Below are 21,992 nucleotides of genomic sequence, written 5' to 3' on the forward strand. Positions count from 1 at the left end.
AGCCCTGTCCAAACAACCCCGCAGCCCCGAGCTGCTCCCGGCTGGATCCTGGAATTCTGTCCCGCTGGCTGATAACGCGAGCCTGATTCACGCTCTGGCAGATCGCGGTGTCAGCGCCACTCACGGCTCCTTTGTAACGCGATTCCCCCCGGTTTCCACGGGAGTCCTTGGCAAAGCTGCCGGGAAAAGAGGAACGGGAGGGCGGGAGAGGCTCGAGGGGGTCGGGAATGCTCCGGGGTGGCTCTTTGGGGTCGCTTTTTGCCATTCCAGATGCTGGAATGATGCCTTGGATGGAGCTCCCCGCAGCCCTTCCCTGCACAGAGGTGTTTCCCACATGGATGGGGACAGATTTTCCTTGGATACCGTGGTTGGGAAGAGTTGTAAGGCCGTGCAGGGATAGAGGAACCACAAAAATTGGTTTTTCTCAAAGCATTGCTGCTGAGCTCTGGTGACTCCAGCAGGAATTTTGCACCCTCTCAGTGCCATGGCTTTGGAAAGGTGGGGCTGGCTGGCACCGGGAGCCCCTCTGCTTCCAAGGAAATGGAATTCAGAGAGCAGAGCTGGGAATGGAGGTGCTCCCTGGGGCGTTTTGTAAAGGTCGCACGGCTCCGGAGCTGCCTGCAGGAAATTGTCGTGCCCCAACTCCAGGAGTTAAGACAGGGGAAGGAGAAATCCCTGGGAAACAAAACAAAGGGAAAGATGAGAGTCCTGAGAAATCCAGGCTGTCCCTTAGTGAGGCGGCGTGGATGGAAGGGAAATTCTGCTCGGAACAGTTTTGTTGAAGGGAAAAAGAAGGACACGGCTCCTGTGCCGCTTCCCTCGGGCACTGAGGGGAGAAGGAACTGTTGGGATACAAAGGGGATCACCCAAACCCAGGAGAGGAGTCGAGGTCATGGTGAGGATCTGCTGTCCTGACCTCAGCTGAGTTGCTGGGAAAAGGATTTAATCTTTAAGAGATTTGGGACTGGAAGGGGGAGTGCCAGCCCAGTTCCTGATGGGATGTGAAAATCCAGTGGACAAACGCCCTCCATCCATCCCAGCGGGGTGAACGGAGGTGTCACCAGTGCCTTGGCAGTGGAGGTGGCTCTCAGGATGTCAGGGGGTCTGTCCTAGATCCTGGGAGTTATTTTCCAATTTTACAAAGGGGATGGAAACATAAACTTTGGTCAGAGGAGGCGTTCTCACCTAAAAACCCCACCTAACCCGGCTTCCTGGGAAAGCCCTGCGGATTTCATGGAGTGGGAGAAGGGGGTCCATTCCTAATCTCCTCTAAGCATGACTTGACCTGATTTTGAGGGTCCACAAAACCCCGTTCTGGTTCCTTTTGAGGGTCCAGCAAACCCCGTTCAGGTTCCTGGTGAGGGTCCAGAAAACCCCGCTCAGGTTCCTGACCCAGTTCTCCTGGAGACCCCCCTCTCCTGGAGGTCTCTGGTGACAGATTTGTGCCAGTGTCTGGCCTAAAAGGCACAAAGTTGGGCGCTGGCTCTTGAAACCAAGCTACATCTTCAGGTGAAAGGTTTTAGGACTGGATCAGGGCTGTTTAGGGCCAAAAAAATGCAAAATTGAGGTCCAAAATCCATTTTTGTCTCCTGGGCTCTGCCCAAGGAGGGGGTGGAGGTGGTTGCAGGGTTGCCCTCATGTACCAGCCCCAGGGTTTTTGCTGCTTTGTGGCTTTGCTTAAAAAAAGAAAAAAAATTAAAAAAGAAAAGAAGGAGAAAAGGAGAAAAGAGAAATAAAGAAAATCCATTTTTAGCCCTTTAAGCACATCCTTAACCTCACACCAGCTCCGGAGTCTCCCCCGCACCAGCGCTGGGGCTTTACTCATCAGGAAAGTAAACATGGGCTTTAGGGCTCTGAAACAGCTCAAATCCCAAAAAACCCGCCCTGGAGGACAGGGATAAACAGAGCTCCAATGTTATCGTTTGTGCAGGGGGTGCTGGACTCGGCCACAACCGCAAGAGGTTCCTCCCCAGCCCGGGAAGTCCTGGGAGTTTGGGCGGGAGCAGCTGGAGCAGGGAAGGATTTGTTTGGCATCGTCTGCCCTTACAAACAGCCCCCCCATCTCCTGGGGGGCCCCATCTCAGGGGTGGCTGCAGGGTGGGCGCTGGTGGCTCCGGCAGCAGGATGGGCTTGGAAAATTCCCTCTCCCAGTGCCCCCCTCCTCCGCAGCCGGCGCCGCTTCCAGAGGGTCCCAGAATGGGTCACAGTCAGCTCTGGCTGGGTGGGAGCTGCTCCTGAGGAGGCCCTTGGAGTCCCTGTGGGATTTTGTGCTGGTTAATGGGAGGGCTGGATGGCCTTGGACGTCTTTCCCAGCCGGAATGATTCTGGGATTCTCCTCCGTGCACCAAACCTGCGCCGGGAGCTCGCGCCGCTCTGCTTCTCTTAGGAAGCAGGGAAGGTGTGCACGCATATTTATATCCCAGAAAAATCCCAGCCCTTGGAGGCTGGAATTGCAGAGGGGCCCTCTCCTCGTCTCTCTTCTGGGGCTAAAGATAGCCCTGAGTGCAGCTGAGCCGTGAATCAGGAGGAAAAAATGTGGGTCAGCTCCTGAAGGGAGCAGGGAACGCTCGGAGCCTCGGCTGCTCCCGGCCTCGCTGTGCCTGACCCCACAGATCCCGCTCTGGAGCTTCGGGAAAGGCTCCCAGACCCCCGGGATTGAGGGATTGTGGGGTGGGGTCTCAGCAGGGGTAGCTGGGGGCTGTTCCCTGGGGATGGAGTTGGTGCTGGGAGCAGGGAGCCAAGTGGTGAAACCCGGAATTCCCAATCCATGGATGTGCACACGCGTGTGCTCGGTGGGACATCTGCGTGTGCCGGGACAGGACGAGCACAGGCACGTGTCTGTGGACATGCTCATGGTCACTCGTGTCCATGGACACACTGAGGGACACACTGATGGTCGCATAGATGGACATGCGTGTCCTGCACACGTGGATGGACACACTGATGGTCACTCATGGCCATGGACACAATGAGGGACACACATGTCCATGGACACACTGATGGTCACTCGTGTCAATGGACACACTGAGGGACATATGGATGGACACACGTGTCCATGGACACACTGATGGACACAGGGATGGACACACATGTGTGTGAGTGAATCCCTCTTTTAATTCATTTTTTTCCTGTCCCACTGTTGCAAAATCCACTCCTATTTCCCCTTGTCAGAGAAAAGCCTGACCTGGACTGGGAGCCAGGTGGGATCCCGAGGGACAGGCAGGAGGCTGAGCCGGGAATGTCCCTGTCCCTGCCACGCGCTCCAGGTGTGCTCACAGAGGAGTTGCTCTGTTTTTGCAGACTTTGCTTTCCCCGTTTCTCTCCCAGGAGCGGGTTTCCCTCCTAAAGGAACTCTCCGAGGAAGAGAGTGAGGGCAGCCGTGGCTTTCCTGGAGGGTGGCATCACCTGGGGCCCGGCTGGGACATAAAATCATGGAATGGGTTGGCTTGGAGGGGACTTTAAGCCCGTCCCATTCCCTGAGCCGTGGGCAGGGACACGTCCCACCACCCCCGGCTGCTCCAAGCCCTGGAATCCCCGTGTGGAAAGGACGCTCGGTGCCGTGCCACAGGTTAATCACCCTCTCCCAAAACTCAGCAACCACGGGCTGGGAATCCCATCCCCGCTTTCCCTTTCCCCGCGCTGCCGCTGGAAGGTCCCGGCAGAGCCCGGGGGTTGAGGAGACCGAACCGGGACGTGCTGGGAGCGGCGAGCGGCGGCTGCGGGGAGCGGGCTCGCCCCGAGGATCCCCAGCCCCGGCGCCAGGAAATAGTTAACCACGGCGGGGTTTTGATTAGCAGAGCCTTCAAGTCAGTGCAAAAGACAGTCGGGGAGAACTCTCAGGAGCATGCTAATGAAGTGAAGTCATCCGCGCAGCAGAGGAGGATCCATGCCTGCTCCACGCCGGAGGATTCCCGGAGCCCGGCGCAGGTGGAGCGGGGCCGGCGGGGACCCGCGGCTCGGCCGGCCCGGCACCTCCGCTCCCCTCCCTTTGGATATTGCCACGCTTTCCCTGGGATTGCCTTTTTATTTTTTTTTCTTCTCGCCTCACTGGAGCTTAATGATATTTCCAGCTCGGCGGGAGCTGCGGGAAGACTGGAGATAGCGCAGAGAGAGGCTCGGGAAGGCAGCTCCCGGCTCTGCGGGAAAGGTGAGGGCGTTCTCTTGGAAAATCCTCTTTTCTCTTGGAAAAAACCCTCTCTTTTTCTCTTGGAAAATCCCTTGGGTTTCTCCCTGTCGCCGGCTCTTGGGCTGTGGCACGGCTGGGGTGGGGACAGGGGAAGCGGACGGTGCCGGCTGTGCAGAGGGAAAGTTTGGGAAGCGGGTCCGGGAGATGTCCCGGCCGTGCCCAGGTGCGGAGCTGCCCGGGGCAGGAGCAGCCGCCTCAAATCCCACTCGGAAAAATCCGCGGGCAGCTTTTGGAGCATTAAAAACCCCACATCCTTCTCCTCTGGTGGGACTTTGCAAAGAAACCATGCAGAGGTTGGGTCCTTTCTCTCGAGAGCGGCGCCTCACAGGTCCCACCTTTGCTGCAAAAACCGGATTTTTGGGAATAATGCAGAAACTTAGGACAGAGCAAAGTTTTAGTTCAGCCTGAGGGCTAAACCCGGTAACTCCAGCGTGGCCAAATCCACGGTGGAGCTGATGAGTCGCCGGGGCTGTTTAATTTATAAGCAGTCACCCCACGAAAACATTGCAGTTTTGTTTATGGGAAATGCAAGAAAAATATGCAGAGGAGGTTTCACTCCTAAACAGCCGAGGTTAACCCGTTCAGGATGAGGATTCCAGGATTATTCCTGGGATGAGCCGGGCACAGATCACTTTCCAGCGGGTAGAAACCAGCTGGTGACTCAGTGGCCGCCTCGGGTTTAGCACTGTGCAGATCCTCAGCCTGGCTGCTCCCAAATTTTGTGTTTTCTGCCTCGTGGAATTTTAATTTTCCTTGCGGAGAAGTGTCCATGCCTGTGGCACTGTGAGGATTTCGAGGCAGGCAGACACGCAGCTCCTGGGTTTTGGAGATCTCCGGGAATTCTGCTTCTCGCTGCAAAAATGCATCTGTAAAAACCAAAATCTCCTGATTTTATCCATACGGGGTTAACGGGATATCAGCATTTACCGGATTTTTGGGCCTGGGGACTCCCAGCAGGGCTGGTGGCAGGATTACATTTTTAATCCTCTGTGGAAGCATCGCTTCCTCGTATCCCAAAAAGTGAGAGTTTTTCTAAAAGAAAAGAGTTTCTCTGTCCCAGAGCAGAGCCCTGCAAACGCCATCCCTGGAAAACAGCTCAGCGTTCCCCCCCGTGCCCGTGGGATCCCCTTTTGGGAAGTTTGTCCCTCTTCGGGATCCCAGGAAAGGCACCTTGGCCACGTGCACTGCACGTTGAGGTGACGTCTCTGTGACCCTGTGGTGACAAAATTTGGGGAAGGTTCTTCCCTGTGAGGGTGGGCAGGCCCTGGCACAGATTCCCAGAGCAGCTGTGGCTGCCCCTGGATCCCTGGAAGTGCCCAAATTCAGGTTGGACAGGGCTTGGAGCAGCCTGGGACAGTGGGAGGTGTCCAAGGTGGGACTGGATAACTTTCAGTGTCCCTTCCAATGCCACTCTGGGATTCTGGAATTCCCTGACCCTCGGTGACCTCTGCCATCTCCGTGCCACCTTCCCAGCCTCACTTCCCTCTCCCAGCCCGCGGGGTGATCCCGGCACTCCCCAAATCTGAGATTCCCCTGGTGTGTCCTGTTTGATCCGTGCTTGTGGCCGTACCCAGCTGCCCAAGGAATGGGCTAAAATTCCCAATTCCTCCTTTTTCACATGGGCAGGGTCTGATCTCCACACTCAGCAGCGGGTCCAGGTGTGGCCAGCTGCGGGTGGCAAAGCCTGACCCCTGGGCCAGCTCTGGCCGCCTTCAGAGGGAGATGGGAGCAGTTTCAGGACCTGGAATGCTGGAATGCTTCTCTTCCCAACCAGCACATGGATCCTGTCCACCTCCCAAGCCCCGTTTCAGCTGGAACTGCTCCACAACCTTCCGGGTGTGCATCCCGTGCAAACATCCCGGTCACTCCTTGCGCCGTGGGGATTTCTCCTGCGGGTTTCAGGGGGTCTGCAGGACTCCGAGACCCAAAAAAAACCAGCCAGGGGGAGCCTCCCGTGGGCTTCAAACCCTCTTGGAATGTCCCCCGTCCCTTTTGGCCGGCGGTGCTTGGAGCAGAAAGGTGTTAAAGGGCCCGTGGCCACTACTAGGCAACAGTTACCAACAACCTTAGGCAAATAAAATGCGGGAGATTATGGAAACAGGGAACAGCGGCCGCTTCCCTGGGTGAGTCAGGAGAGGGTGGCTGCTGCTCCCTGCTCCTTCCTCGATGACAGCATCCACACATCCAGCCCTCGGAGGCTGCAGATCCTGGGATATTTATGATGCTTCCACACAACGAGCGTTTCTCTGGCTGCCAGCGGAGCGGGAGTGAGGAGCTGGGATTTGCACGTTCCTGTCCCTCGGGCTGGGTTTTTGGGGCTGTGGTGGGGTGTTCCTGATGCCATGGGCTCCTTTTCCTGGGAGTTTTGGGGTCCTGGAAGGTCATTGAGCCTTGACTCTGCACCAGCTGAGAGGGAAGTGCAGGTGTGGAAGGAAGGAAGGAAGGAGGGGCGTTATCCCAGTGGTGTCTGACACGGATTCCCAAGGAATGGAAGGCTCTGGAATAATTCTGGGGAGGCTCTGGCACAGGTTTTCCAGAGAAGCTGTGGGTGCCCCATCCCTGGAAGTGTCCCAGGCCAGATTGGAGCTACCTGGGCTCATGGAAGGTGTCCCTGCCCGGGGATGGGATGAGCTTTAAGGTCCCTTCCAGTGGGAAATGGAAGCACAGAAAGCTCCCAGCTCATCTCCAGCTCAGCAGAAACACCCACGCTTCCCACCCAAACCATTCCACGATTCAGTTCCACAGAATTCCCCCCACAAGGCTGAGTATTCCCAGAAAAATGCCTGGGCTCCATCCAGAGGTGGGAAACCAGGAATCCCTTTTGGAGGTGCCCATCCCTCTGCTGATTCCCATTCCAGGGAGCACCAAGTGAACACAAAGCTGACATTTGCTCAGAATCTCTAGGAATCAGGGATTTTATCCAGCGTGCTGTTCCCAAGACAGCTTTCCCAGGATGGCCCTGCTGCTGCTGGAAGGGCTGGAAGCCCCTGGGAGGGCATTTCCACGTGCAGGTGGATTTATTTCAGCTCTGAGCTGCCATTCCCTGGCTCCACATAAACAACATCCATGGACATTTGTCCATCTGTCCGAGCCCATTTGGAGAGGTGTTCCCGGGATCTCCTGGCATGTTGTGCTCCCAGAATCTCCCAGGATTTGGGGACAGCAAAGAAAAGTTGCTGGAAGAAAAGTGCCCGTGCCAGGGCTGCTTCACCATCCCACGGGCTGTTGCAGATTCTGCCTTCCCAGTGATCCTGGCTGTGGAAAATGGACGGGATTTGTGTCGGTGGAGGGGACCTGGCTCCTGTGTGGCTGTGACCTTCCAGGACTCCTGTGCACTCTCCAAGGTGGAAATCCTGGGCTGTGCAGGGTGGGTGAGCCAGCAGAACCCAGCTCCTGCAGGAGGGGCACGGAGGAGAGGCAGAAAGTCAGGAAATCCCTGGGACAGGGAAGTGCAGCTGCTTTTCCCAACTCGCCTTTAAGCACATCCCACCACAGAGCCCTGGGAATTGCTTCCAGCACTGGTGCATTCCCATCATTTCCCATCCTGACACTCCTCACCCTCCCCGGGGTGCTCCCTCTGCCATCCCAGGAGCTGCCAAGGGTCCCCTGGAATTTGTGGCTGCCACCTCCAGCTTTTCCTGGGCAGGGAGGTTTTCCAGATGCGTCACTGTCCCTTCATGGTCACCAAAAACTGAGAATGCCTTGGGAAGGCTGAGCTGGAGCAGAGACTGGACAGAGCAGGAGAATAAAGCAGGGATTTATTGAAAGGGGTTTAGGGTACACCTTGGGCAGGACAAGAGCCTGGCCAGGGCTGCACCCAAGGGGGACCCAAAATGGGTACAAAATGAATCCAAAATGGACCCAAAATGGTCACAGAATGGACAAACGGTCACAAGATCTCACACTTTGATAAGTTTTGCTCCATTTGCATTTTGGGGTTTAATTGTCCCATTCCAGCTCCAGGCTGGGAGGTCCCATCCTTCTTGTTCCTCCCTGCAGCCACCCTTGTTTGTGCTTTGGGGCTGAAAGTTGTCCTGGGTGTGCAGCAGGAGAAGGATTTGTTTTGTGTCCCTGCTGTGTGCAGAGCATCTTACAGGATGGATCTGTGCTTCCCTGGAATTTTTCTCTCTGCTTGACACCCTCGTGTGTCCCATCTTTGCATCCTGAGCACAATTCCCGTGTCTGCATCCGTGGGGTGATGCAGCTTTTCCCAAAGCATCCCGAATTTCCTTTTTGCTTCCAGGCTCGAGGGAAAATTGCACTTTCAAGGGATGGAGTTGTACCCCATGCCTTGATTAAAAGGGAATGGAAGGAGAGGATTTAGATTGAGTTTCTCCTAATTAAAGTGCAGGATAAAGCCTGGGATCACCGCGGCACCGCTCTCCTTGGTTCCCGGAGGATTCCTGGGGGGAGCGAGGGAGGCTCCCGGGCGGGTTTCGGACAGCAGCCGGCGTTTTGGGGCGGGAAGCTGAAATCCCGGAGTACAACATCGCCACCTGTTTGCCACAGGCGAGCGTACAGCGGGAAAATCCCGGCCGGATGGATCCCACCGGGACGGACCCCGCAAGGCGCGGCTCCCCCGGGACGCGTCCCAGCAGGATGAACTCCAGCCCTGCACCGGGAAGAACCCAGCAGGAAAAATCCCCCTGGACAGCCCCAAAGCAGGATGAGTCTGAACAGGGTGGAAACATCGGGATATATCCCACTGGGATGCAGCTCCATCTGGATGCAGCCCATGGAAATACCCTCCACCAGGATATATCCCACCAAATTATATCCCACCAGGATATATCCCATCAGGATGCGTCCCATCAGGATATATCCCACCAGGATATATCCCACCAGGATATATCCCATCAGGATATATCCCATCAGGATATATCCCACCAGGATATATCCCATCAGGATGAATCCTATCAGGATATATCCCATCAGGATATGTCCTATCAGGATATATCCCATCAGGATATATCCCACCAGGATATATCCCATCAGGATATATCCCATCAGGATGTATCCCACCAGGATGTATCCCACCAGGATGTATCCAACCAGGATGTATCCCTGCAGCCCACTGGACAGTCCCAAATCAGATGGATCCTACCTGGATACGACCCCGCTGGGATACATCCCACCAGGATGCATCCCATGGGACAGCTCTCCATCTGGAGGGCAAAACACCAAAGTTCAGGGTCACCCTTGTGTCACATGGAGTCACTTAAAGCCTTTAGAGCCTCCAGATAAAATCCCAGACTGGTTTGGGTTGAAAGGACCTTAAAGCTCATCCCATCCCACCCCTGCCATGGCAGGGACACCTTCCACTATTCCAGGCTGCTCCAGGCCCAGTCCTTGGACACTTCCAGGGATCCAAGGGCAGCCACAGCTTCTCTGGGCACCTGTGCCAGGGCCTGCCCACCCTCCCAGGGAACAATTCCTTCCCTAAATCCCATCTATCCCTGCCTTCAGGCAGTGGGAAGCCATTCCCTGTGCCCTACTGCAGCAGGCCCTGCTAAAAAGTCGGGATATTTCGGATACGGGGCAATAAACCGAGGATTCCCCCGTGCTGGGTTTATTCCTCTCAGAGCTCAGAGCTGTTCCCTGCCGACACAGCACGTGCAGGATGTTCCAGCCCTTGGGATAAACCCCCCGTGCTCCCCCCGTTTCCATGGATAATGTGCTCATGGATTAAGTGTCAGGCTTTTGTTTGAAAGGAGCCTTCAGGAGAGCGACTCCACGAGACCTCTGTGTGTTTAAATTTGTCGGGATTTGAATTATTTGGATTCCGTGGATGAGTCCTGACATTTAATGGGCAGCCCTTGAATGGAAAGCTCTGGCTGCTGCTGCAGGAGGGAGGTGTGTGCCCTCTCCCCCTCTGGAAAACGGGAATGAGCCAATGGAGGTTGTTCATTAATGGGATTTATGGCACAAATCCGCTCCTGTTTTGTGGGGACAAACAGCCCTAAGTGGGATTTTAGTGCAGGAAAAGCAGCCCTGGGGCTGGGGCTGCTCTCAGAGGGCTGAATTCCCTCCTCAGGGGAGCACAGGGAATAACTGGAGCCAAGAGTCACCGGGATATGGTGCAGGAGCAGAAATAAGGTCGGGTTCCTGGCCTGGGTCCTTCACCCGTGCTGCGTTTTCTCCAGGGAAGTTTTGTTTGGGAGCTCTCTCCTGGTTCTCCCTGTGCTGTTTCTGCTCCAGAGGTGTGTCAGTGTTTGAAATACAAATCCCTCCGTGCCTGGGCTGGTCCTGGTCCGGCTGTTGAGGGATGGGGGTGCTGCTCCCCCAGGAGCTGGGGATGGGCTGGATTCTCCTGGCACCCTTCAGGAACATCTCAGAAGGGTCTGGGCTCTGGACTGGGTGGCCCAGGCTGGTGGCACCGTGGGGAGGACAGGACAGGCCAGGGTCACGCAGGGCCGTGGCCATGGAGAGACTTTTTGGAGCCCCAAAGTGGCTCAGTGGCCACCTCCAGATTCCCGAGTGGGTTTGGGGTGGCTGAAGCAGCCTCGTCTTCATCCATTTAGATGGAAGTGTGGATTTGTTCTCCCTTGGTTTGGAGCTGCAGGGGTGTTGGCCAAAGCCGTGATCCAAATGGTTTTCCCTACATTTGTGCTGGGATTGGGTCTGTGCCACAGGAACTGGGGCATTTCTGGGCAGAGCAGCACCAAATCCCTTCCTCTTCCCCCACCGTGGCATCGGGGCCGCAGCAGGATCCAGGATCCCTCCAAATCAAACGGGGAATGGGGCAGAGCACTGGGGCCGCCCCCAGTGACCCCCCCAGTGCCACCCCCAGTGACCCCCCAGTGACCCCCCCAGTGACCCCTCCAGTGCCACCCCCAGTGACCCCCCCCAGTGCCACCCCCAGTGCCACTCCCAGTGCCACCAACTCCCCGGAGCCGCATCCCCTCCTGCCCATCCCAGCTCTGCTCCGTTCCTGCTCCCGGGCACAGGGCTGGAGTTTTTTGGCTCGGCGGGAGCAGAGGCCGGGCGAGCCGTGGTTGTTTTGGTTCCAGTTCAAAAGGAAGCTCGAAAGCAGCCGCGGCTCCGTGTCCCCATCCCAAATCCGCACGTCCCGGCCGGGCCAGCACAGCCAACAGCAAAATCCTCCCGTGAGAGCGGCTCCAGCTGGGGAGAGCCCGGAGAGCAGGCAGACCCTGGTCCGGGGGTATCCAGGAGCAGATCCCGGCCCGGGGGTATCCAGCAGGCAGATCCCAGTCCCAGGATGTCCAGGAGCAGACCCAGTGTGGGGTATCCAGGAGCAGATCCTGGTCCTGGGGTATCCAGGAGCAGATCCCAGTCCTGGGATATCCAGAAGCAGACTCAGTGTGGGGTGTCCAGCAGCCAGATCCCAATCCTGGGATATCCAGGAGCAGATCTCAATCCTGGGGTATCCAGCAGCCAGATCCCAATCCTGGGTTTATCCAGCAGTCAGATCCTGTCCCATCCAGCAGGATCCCGGTCCCATCCAGGATCCCAATCCTGTGTTCTCCAGCAGCAGATCCCACTCCTGTGCCGAGGCCAGGGGGATTTGGGAGCAGCCCCGGGTGGGATCTGACCCTGGGTTCCCTTCCTGCCCTCCCTGGGATGGGAAATGTCCAGGGGCTGTGCTGGATCCGTGCCTTGGGTCCCCGTGAGCTGCTCCTGGTGTGTGGAAGGAGCAGCAGGAATGTGCCCCTGTCCAGCCCCGTGTCCCAGCCCAGGCAGGGAGATCCCAGGAGGGATCTGGTGGCTCTTGCTTCCCCGAGGTGCTGAGGATCCCTCTTCCACCAATCCAGCCCTTTTTTCCATGCAAATGTGCCCCTTTCCAGGGGAATGTGGGGGTGGGAAGGCATCGGCCTGTCCACATCTGGCCCCAGAAAACATCTTGCACACAGGAGCTGCAGATGTTGAGCAGGGAGAAACATCTGGGCTGCTCTGAGAGAGGGAGCCAGAAATTCATGGAATGGGAGACAGTGCCCAGCGGGGCCAGGGAGCTTCCATGGGGCAACATCCCACCCCGGAGCCCCTCTCCTGCCTGGAATCTCCCTGCTCTGAGCCCCCTGAAACCCCAGGACAGGATCCCACAAAGATTCCTGAAGGACAAATCCACACGGAGACCTTCCCAGATATCCCAAACTGCAGCTTCAGCCCGGGGCCATCACCCACATCCATCCATCCAGAGCTGGCCCCCATCCTGGGGCATCACCAGCACTGCTTCCCCCCCCCGGGAGCCTCGTGCCTCAGTTTCCCCACCCAAAAAGTGGGAATGCTGGGTCTGAGCATCCCTGGCCTCGTGCCTCAGTTTCCCCATCCATAGATTGGGAATGGTGGGTCTGGCACATCCCTGGCCTCATGCCTCAGTTTCCCCATCCATAGATTGGGAATGGTGGGTCTGAGCATACCTGGCCTCATGCCTCAGTTTCCCCATCCATAAATTTGGGATGCTGGGTCTGGCACATCCCTCCCTGGCCTTGTGCCTCAGTTTCCCCACTCAAAATGAGGGAATTCTGGGTCTGGCACACCCCTGGCCTCATGCCTTCATTTCCCCACCCCAAAATTGGGAATGCTGGGTCCAAAGCCAACCTGGCTGGCACATCCTTGACCTTGTGCCTCAGTTTCCCCATCCATAAATCAGGAATGCTGACTCTGGCACATCCCCGGCCTCGTGCCTCAGTTTCCCCACCCACAGAGCAGGAGTGCTGTGTCCATCCCCAGCCAGGCTGGCACATTCCCGGCCGTGCTGCTCCATCCAGGACTGACCCACTTCCCCCCGGCAGAACTTTCTGCTCCACTCCCTTGACCCAGCACCTTTCTGTTTGCCCAGAGCCGGGAACGCTTCCCGCCGGCCAAGCACGGGGAATGTTTGCTGGAGACACAAACCGCGGCTCTGTGCATCCCCGGAGACACCCAGAGCCCCTCTCCCCGCTGCGAAATCCACCCTGGAATGCTGCCACCTCTGGCTTTGCCCCCTTTTCCCCCATCCCGGGGACGGGGAGGAGAAAGGTGACATTGTTCCGTCCTGGAGGCAGCAGCAGCATCCCAGCTCCGGCCTTCTGTGGCTGCCTCAGTCGTGGATGTTTGCATATGTTAAAAATATTTAGTCCGGTGCTAAAAAAAATATTATCCCCGAGCTTTCGGGGCCAGGCGAGCATAATGGCAGCTATGTGTCCTGAGGCACACAGGGCTCCTCTTTGCCTCTGGAGCCATCCCGGGATGCTGGGAGCGATCCCGGTGCTGCTGCCTGCCGGGAATGCTGCTCCCCCCTCTGGGCAGGGGGATGAGCAGGGCAGGAGGGATGGGAGGGCAAACAAAGGTGTTGGCTGGAGGAAAAAGTAATGAAAACCGGGATAAATCCTGTGTTCTCAGCTGGTGGAGCTGGGATGAGCAGGGAATGGCCCTGCTCCCCAAATCCACGGATTCAGGCCATGGAGGGGAGGGCTGGGACCTGCCCAGCTCGTTCCACCTCTCCCCAGCCTCATCCAGGCTTTGCCCTGGAGGTGCCCAGGGCTCCTGGGGACGGGGAGAAGCTTCCAGCTGAGTTTCACTGAAAGAAAGAATTCCAGGAGTGTGGGAGGGAAAACACTTCTCCAGTGTGGAGCAGGAGAAGGAGCGGGGAGTTTGTTCTGGCCACAGGAGCAGGACAGCAGCGAGCGAGGCCGCGGGATTTTCGTGCTCTCAGGAATCGTTTCCTCGGCTTTTTTCCCTCACATATTTATTTTTCAAGCGGGAAAAGGAGCTGGAGGAGGGCGTGGAGGTGAAATAATCCTGGCTGGAGAGCGTGAAGGGATCATTATACCCCGTCCCTGGGTTTTTTGGGAGCTTTTTTCCCCCCCTTTTGGGAGGGTTTGGGAGCAGCCTGCGGACACTGCGGCCATTCATGGCTCGGCTGGGGGCGTGCGGGGCGCGTGGCCGGGCGGGAGTCGGGAATAATTCCTGCACAATGTGGAGCAGGGAAAAATGGGCCGGTTGTGTGAGGTGGATGGAGCTGGATGTATGGAAGTGTGAGAGCATCAATGCAGCCATTTATCGGAGCAGAGCTTTTCCCCCTGAATAAACTGCACCGCTCCGAGGAAAAATGTAAATGTCCGGGAGGCAGAATTTCAGGAAAAAATAAGGACAGCTTTCAGTGCTGGGAGAACGGCCTCCTGCAGCCCCCCACTGCCGATCCAGGGGTTATTTCCCCACCTTCTGCAGCTCCTCCGTGGTTCTCCCTGTCCCCACTTCAAGGGAGTTTTGTCCCAGTGTCCCACGGATGTTCCCCGCCCGCTTTGGAGCTCGGGAATTCCTCCGGCTCCGGTGCCACCGGCTCCCCTGGAGCAGCCTGAAAGGTTCCATTCATCCCTGCCCTGCTTCCCTCTGGAGTCACCACACCCTGGGCCTCTGCTCCGCTCTCCTTTCCAGCAGCATTCCCAGATGGAAGCCTGGGAAGGCCTGGGAAGGGCAGGGGAGGGCTGGGAAGGGCAGGGAAGGGATGCTCCAACACTTGTCTTGGATAATCCCCCCTGCCTTGGACTCTGATTTCCACCCTGGAGCTGCCTGGGTTGGGGTTTTGAGGAGTTTGAATGGATCAGAAAATGGGGAAGATGAGCGGTGCTGCCTGCAAAATTCCCAGCCCTGACTGGATGGGCTTGGAGCAGCCTGGGAGAGTGGAAGGTGGCCCATGGAATGGGATGTCCCATGGGATGGGGTGAGCTTCCCAGCCCAAACCATCCTGGAATTCCATAAATCAGCCCCTGGCTGCTCTCTGGGGTTGGATCCTCAGCCCCTTCCTCGGAGCCATCTCACTCCAGTGGTGGGAATGTCCCGGAGGAGCAGAGAAAGCAAATCCTGATCTCGTGGTCCTGCCAATTCCCTGTCCTGCAGCTGCAGGGGCTGGGAGCCTCTGGATAAAAGGGATCAAATCAGGGAAATGTTCCACATGAACCAGCACTGCAGTGCATTGATGGTGGATAATTAATATATAGTTATGATTAATTACATTATCATTACTATAAATAAATAATATAATTAATTAGTTTAAAATGACACATCCAGCTCTGGATTTACCTCAGGAGCGTTTTCCCCTCCTTCATCCCCGCCCCTGGGTGCTCCATTCCCAGGGATATTTGGCACATGGAAGCTGAAATCCAGCACATTCCAGATATTCCTTTTCCCTGGAATATCGGTGCTGGATGGATGAATTTGCTGCTCAGGGGATGGACTGGGGTGTTTCCCTCACGGAAAAATCAGGGGAAGAGCCCCACGTGTGTTGAACTTGGAAAAGAAGCAGCTAAACCAGTGCAGCACTGGGAGGGTACTGGGAGAACTGGGATGCCACCAGCAGCATCCAGGAGTGTTCCCTCATGGAGAGCTTGGGAGGATTGTTGGGATGTGCTGGGGGCAAAGTGGGGAAAAAACCCCAATATTTTAGTTCTGGGTTTCATCCAAAATTGGCTTTGGATGGAATTCCAGAGGCTTTGGATCTGAAAGAGTGGCTCTTCTTTTAGATTTATTTTTAATATATATATTTATATATACCCCATGTATTATATATCCCATATATATAAACCTTATATATACTATATATATTATATTTTAATGTATTTCCATGCATGTCATAGATTGTATTCACCACATTTTTCTGTGCAGCCACACTTCATCTGTTACCTAGGCCTTCCATGTTTAATATATTTATTTACACACACCCCATTTTTCTAGAGAGCAAACCCCGGGATCGGAGCTTTTCCATACCCCGGAGATGCCAGGAAATGTTTGCTCTCTTCTGGGGCTGGAAAAACGCCACAAAATGGGAAGGGAGGGGAAAGTTGAACTTGAAACTCCCAATAATTAAATTGGGCAATTCAAACCCATCAGGAGTGGGTGCATCCCGGTTATCACCACCTTTTCCAGGGATTTGCAGGGATCCCTGCAGCCGCTGGAGCTGCACTTCCAGGGGCTGGATGGGCTTCCAGGACTTTGGTTGCAATTCCCGGGATGAAAGGAGGGCTCCCCACACCCGGGGAGCCCCGGGGATGCTCCGGGAGCCCCGGGAGGGCGGCACTGGATGCCGAGCCCGGAGTCAAATATTCCCTGATCTCGGAGTTATTTCATTATTTCCTCTGAGCCACGAGCAGAGATGGGGAGGGGAAAGCTCCCAAATGCCCTGCCCGGAGCGGGAGCGTCTCCCGGAGTTTCCAGGCGGGATCTGCTCCCGGAGGTGGCTCTGGATTGACTCCGGAGTGCGGGATGAGCTCCTTTGATATCGGAACCCGGCGCTGGCAGCGCTCCCCGCTCTGGCAGCGCTCTGGAGGCCTCGCCAGCAGCGGGGCTTGGAAACGCAATCCATTATCTGATAGTCGGGAGCAGCTTTTTTAATTAAGGCTCTGGCCAAGGGCCGGCTGGAGAGGGGGGGATTGTTTTGTCCCCGGGGGTTTGGCACATCCCGGCCTCCGGCACCCCGGGCTCACTTTTCCTGCGGTGTCACATTCGGAACAAAGCCTTTTTGCCCCCTTCTATCCACTTTTCCCTCCCTTTCTGTCCCGTTTTTACCCTTTTCTATCTTCCCCCTGCCCCTTCTATGCCCTCTTTATTCCACTTCCTTTTCCCCCTTCCTGTACCGTTCCCCCCCTTTCTATTCCTTTTTGTCTCCTCTCTTTCATTTCCCTTTCCCCCTTTGGATCCCACATCCCTCTCTTGCTGTCACCTTTATTTCCCTGTCCATTCCTTTTCCTGTCTATCCTCATTTCCCCTTTCCCCTTTCCTCCTTTCCTTTTTCCCATTTTCTATCCCCATTTCCCCATTTCTATCCCTTTTCCCGCTTTCTATCTTTTCCTGATCCTTTCCTCTATCCCTTTTTCTCTATCCCTTTCCCCGATTCCATCACTTTTTTCTTTTCCCCTTTTTATCCTTTCTTCCCTTTCTATCCCATTTCCCCCTTGCTATCTCTCTTTATTCCTTTTCCCCTTATATCCTTTTTTCTCCCTCCTTTTTCTCCCTCTCTATCCCTTTTTTGACCCCTTTCCATCCTCTCTCCCCTCTCCATCCTTTTTTTCCTCTTTCCCTTTCTATCCTTTTCCCCTTTCCCTTTTCTCCCCTCTCTATCCCTATTCCTTTCCCTTTTTCCTGCCCTTTCTTCCCTTCCTTACCCCCCTTCCACCCTTTGCCCTTTCCCTTCTCTACCCATTTTTTCTTTCCCTTTCCCTTTCCCTTTCCCTTTCCCTTTCCCTTTCCCTTTCCCTTTCCCTTTCCCTTTCCCTTTCCCTTTCCCTTTCCCTTTCCCTTTCCCTTTCCCTTTCCCTTTCCCTTTCCCTTTCCCTTTCCCTTTCCCTTTCCCTTTCCCTTTCCCTTTCCCTTTCCCTTTCCCTTTTCCCCTTCCCCTTTCCCTTTTCCCTCTTTTCTCCCTTTTCCCCCTTTTCCCCCTTTTCCCCCTTTTCCCCCTTTTCCCCCTTTTCCCCCTTTTTCCCCCTTTTTCCCCTTTCCTCCTCTCTTTTTTCCCCCTTTTCCTCCCTTCCTACCCTTTTCCTCTTTTTTACCCAGTTTTTCTTTCCCTTTTCCCTTCCCTTCCCTTTCTATCCCTTTCCCCTTTCCCTTTCCTTCCCCTTCCCACCCTTTCCCTTTTTCCCCTTTCCTATCCTGTTTTTCTTTCCCATTCCCTTTCCCCTCCTTTCCAGCCTTTCCCCTTTCCCCTTCTTTTCCCTGTTTTTCCCTTTCCCTTTCCCCCCTTCCTACCCTTTTCCTCTTTTTTACCCAGTTTTTTCCCCTTTTCCCTCCCCCTATCTTTCTACCCCTTTCCCCTTTCCTTTCCTTCCCCTTCCCACCCTTTTCCTTTTCCCCCTTTCCTATCCTGTTTTTCTTTCCCATTCCCTTTCCCCTCCTTTCCAGCCTTTCCCCTTCCCCCCCTTTTCCCTGTTTTCCCTTTTCCATTCTGTTTTCTTTCCCTTTCCCCCCTTCCTACCCTTTCCCTCTTCCCATTTTTACCCGGTTTTCCTTTCCCTTTCCCCCTTCCCTTCTCCCCTCTCCCTTTTCTCCCCCTTTTCCCCCTCTCCCCCCTCTCGGGTGCCGGCGGAGCGGAGCATTCCCGGTCTCCTGCGCTCCTCTCCTTCTCCCGTATCCCAACTTCTGTGCGCTACTGGCTGGTGCCGCTCGAGGGGCGTGAGCAGCTCCGTGCCTGCGGTCAGTGATGAAGACTTTCTGCTCTTTTCATCCCCGCAGCGCGGAGCCACCGCTCAGGGCCAGCCGGCAGCTCCTGATTCCCGACTCTCGCCTTTTCCCAGCCCCTTTCCAGGAGGATGCCGCCTTCCCCTCCGGCCGGCTTATGATGAGGTGAGTGAATTCCCTTTTCCAGCGCCGCTTTGCTGCCTGATGTCATTAAAGTGGGGTTTTTCCTCGGGGGAAGCCTGGCAGGGGGAAGGAGAACGCGCTGTTTGCCACACGCTCTGCTGGGGGTTCTCTCCAGCCCTTTCCCAGGGTTTTTCCCCTCGGCATTCCCGGCTGGAAGCTCCCGCGTTTCCCTCTGCAGTCACAACTTTCCCCCACCCCCCCCCAACCCTTTCCCCCGTCTCTGGCTCATTCAATGACTCAACGAGGTTTGTCAGAGTTAAAAAATGATGCTCTTTTCTCAAACTATTCGGGATATTCGTGTCATCCCAGAACTTTCAGAGGAAAATCCTCGCCGTTCCCACTCCTCCCTCCCGAGGCCGAAGCTGCCCCCGGGCCCCCGCTGGGGCTGCTCCAGCTCCCGGCCCCCCCCGGCTGCTCTGTGCCGCTGTCACCGCCCGCCACGGTGCCACCTCTGCCGGGAAAGTGTCGCCTGTGCCCCGGCGGAGCCACCCCCCGGCAGAGCAGGGGTTAATCCAACCCCCCCCTTTCCCCCCTCCCTCGGCTTCAGCTGCAAAAAATATGAAGTGAGGATGGATCCGCTCATCTGCTGAGCAGAGGAGCTGCTTTGATGTCGCTCCTGCTGTCGGTCCTTCCTTTCCTCCTTCCCCTCCTTCCCCCCTTAACCCTTCTGCCGGTGCCTGCCTGGAATTGGGACCCCCCCGGCTCCGGGAATTCCGTGTGCGTGGCAGGGGACACGGGGGACACAGGGGACACGGGGGACACGGGGGACACGGGGGACACGGGGGGGGCTGGAGCTTCCCTTGGATTCGAGCCCCATTCCCGGGATGCTCGTCCCTGCCGGGGCTGGGGGGGACAGCGGCGACAGCAGAGGGGTGGCGAGCGCCTTGTCACCTGTGGTGGCCCGGGAGGGCTGGGCTGGGCGTGCTGGGTGTTGTTGGGGTGGGGTTTGTCCTTGGGGAGGGATTTCAGGGGGTTTAACCCCATTTTTCCGCCGCTGGAGAAAAGCGCCGCTGCCGCTTTAAGGCAGAAGTGTCCCTTTAAGTGACTTTCCATTCGCTGTTTTGGAGAGCCGAGAGTTCGGCTTCCCAGATTTCCTCTGAATTGTGTGCGGGAGGCAGAGGGAGTTAAAAATCACTCGGGGAACCTTCAGCAACTGCAAGGCAGAGGGGAAAATAAAAAGGGAGGGGAAACGAGGTTATGGGGGGAAACGGTGTGTAGGGCACAAAGTGAGATTTGAGTGGGAAAAAGATTTAGGGGAAAGAGAAAGCGATTTAGGGAAGAAAATAAAGGAGATTTAGGGAAGAAAAAAGGTATCTGCTACTGTTTCCCTTTGGCTTCCTGATGGTGTTCCCAAAGCCCCGCCTGGGGAGCAGAGAAATGGGATGGAGAGGAAAGCAGGGAGGATGCAGCTCCCCGGGACCGCAGGGGTTAACAGCCCTCACCAGCTGGGGAGCTTCAGAAGTTGCAGCCGTTCCCCACCAAATTAATTCGCACTTTCTTTTCCTGATGCTTGCCCTGGGAAGAGTGAAAAAAAATAAATAAAAATAAAAAAGGAAAAAGTAGAAGGGGGGAGAAGCCCCTGAATAAATAATGGGCCTGGAAGGGGCTGGGGAAGGCTCTGGTTCCTCAATTAGCCGGGAATTGCCTTCTCCCGACCAACGGAAGGCAGCAGCGTGTTTGAGCCTCTGGATTTGTGGAGCTTTCTCCGAGTGCCAAGTCTGGTTGTGCGGGACTTTGGAGGGGAAGGTGGAGGAATCCGGCTGCCTTAACCCCTTCAGAGCCGGAACGCGGCTGCGGCAGCGCCAAAGCCGGCGGTGGCTCCGGGAGCAGGGAGGGTTTGGGCAGCGGGGAGCTCGGGAGAGGCGATTCCTGCAGCCGGGAATTCACCTGCGCTGCCGGAGGAACCCCGGGCGGGATAACCTCGGGATGAGCTGAGCTCACTGGCGCGGTCATTAATGGGGGACACGGGGGGCTGTGGTCACAGAGGGGCTGGGGATGTGCAGAGGGTCAGGGCGGTATCCATGGTCCTTGTGCATGGAAGAGGAAGCTCAGGGATTCTGGGGATGTGCAGAGGGTCAGGGGTGATGGATGATCCCTGTACCTGGGAGGGGGAGAGGAAGGATTTTGGGAATGTGCAGAAAGTCAGGGGTTTCTGTGATTCTTGTACCTGGGAGAAGCTCAGGGATTTTGGGAATGTGCAGAAGATCAGGCAGGTGTCCATGATCCCTGTGCCTGGGAGGAAAAGCTCAGGGATTTTGGGAATGAGCAGAAGGTCAGGGGGGTGTCCATGACCCCTGTGCATGGAAAGAGAAGCTCAGGGATTTTGGGAATGAGCAGAAGGTCAGGGGTATCCATGATCCCTGTGCCTGGGAGGCGAAGGTCAGGGATTTTGGGAATGAGCAGAAGATCAGGGGGTGTCCATGATCCCTGTGCCTGGGAGGAGAAGCTCAGGGATTTTGGGGATGTGCAGAGGTTCAGGGTTGTTGACTCTCCCCGTGCCTGGGAGGGGAGCTGGGGGTTGTGCTGTCCCCATCCCCGTGGTGCACATCCCAGCCATTGGCAAATGTGGAATAATCATGCAGGAATTGCTTTGGCACCCGATTTAAATCCCCACTCAGGCACGGGAAGGGACTTTCCCATCTCTCCAGAGGAGGGGCAGAGGGAAAGAGGAGCTGGATGAGTCCCAGAGGGAATGGCCGGTGCTGTTCCTCGTCACTCGACACCCACCCGTGTGGATGTGGCTTCCCGGGAAGTCTGAGCCTGTCATCCCAAACAAGCAGGGACTGGTGCCTGTGGAGAGGGAGCGGCCTGGCCAGGAGACCCCATGGGGTTGTTGGGGGTTTCCCTCGGAATCCCAGCTGCTGGAATGTGGGAATTCCTCCAGCAGTCACTGCCGGGGTGTGGTCAGCTCAACACCCACGGCTGTTTGAGCAGGATTCCCTGTGACACCGGGGATCTGTGTCCCCCCTCTCCACGTCCCGGAGGAGCTGGAAAAGGAACGTCCAAGCCCAGGTGTGGTGATGAAGAGCCAGGGTCCAGGGGAAGTTGCCCTCGTGGACAGCAGGATGGCCGGGAGAAGGTTTGGATCCTGTGAGGATTCCCGGGATAGCAGCCACCAGGGATGGTTCCCTTTGGAGCATCTCCTGAGGGTGCCAGGATCCAGCGCCTCAGACTTTGGAACAGAGAATCCCTGGATGAAACCACGGCGGGAGAGGCTGAAACCCAGAACCTGAAGGATCCAGAAGAGGATGGGTCACTGATGTCCAAGGGAGCTACCCAGATTTATTCCAGCTCCAGCTGCCAAGGGAATATCCAGCCCAGGATGCCGTCAGTGATGAGCAGGGTCCTGCCCAGGGCTGCTCCCGCCCCATTCCCCGTGGGATGGACTCAGCTCTGTGAGGACGCTCATCCCCCTGCTCCAGGATCCTGCTCTGTGGGATGGAATCCAGCAGGGCCTGGCCCTGTCCCCTGTGTTTTCCTTTGGGTTTGAATCTGTTTTCCTTGGGTTCAG

General features: G+C 56.3%; 1 protein-coding gene across 3 annotated transcripts in view; it reads left to right on the forward strand.

The window, feature by feature from the left end:
* The window catches only part of ZNF469 (zinc finger protein 469), a 176,302-nt gene that overhangs the window by 117,574 nt on the left and 36,736 nt on the right, over positions 1-21,992 (forward strand). The window contains exons 1-2 of one of the 3 annotated variants that reach the window (XM_063410760.1): positions 3,799-4,147; positions 18,353-18,463. The gene's annotated coding sequence lies outside the window, so the exon portion shown is untranslated. Of the gene's footprint in view, positions 1-3,798; positions 4,148-18,124; positions 18,464-21,992 lie in introns of those variants that run through there. The other 2 variants (XM_063410759.1, XM_063410762.1) reach the window with 2 other exon arrangements.

The sequence above is a fragment of the Prinia subflava genome, chromosome 13 (assembly GCF_021018805.1).
Source record: "Prinia subflava isolate CZ2003 ecotype Zambia chromosome 13, Cam_Psub_1.2, whole genome shotgun sequence".
NCBI lineage: Eukaryota > Metazoa > Chordata > Aves > Passeriformes > Cisticolidae > Prinia > Prinia subflava.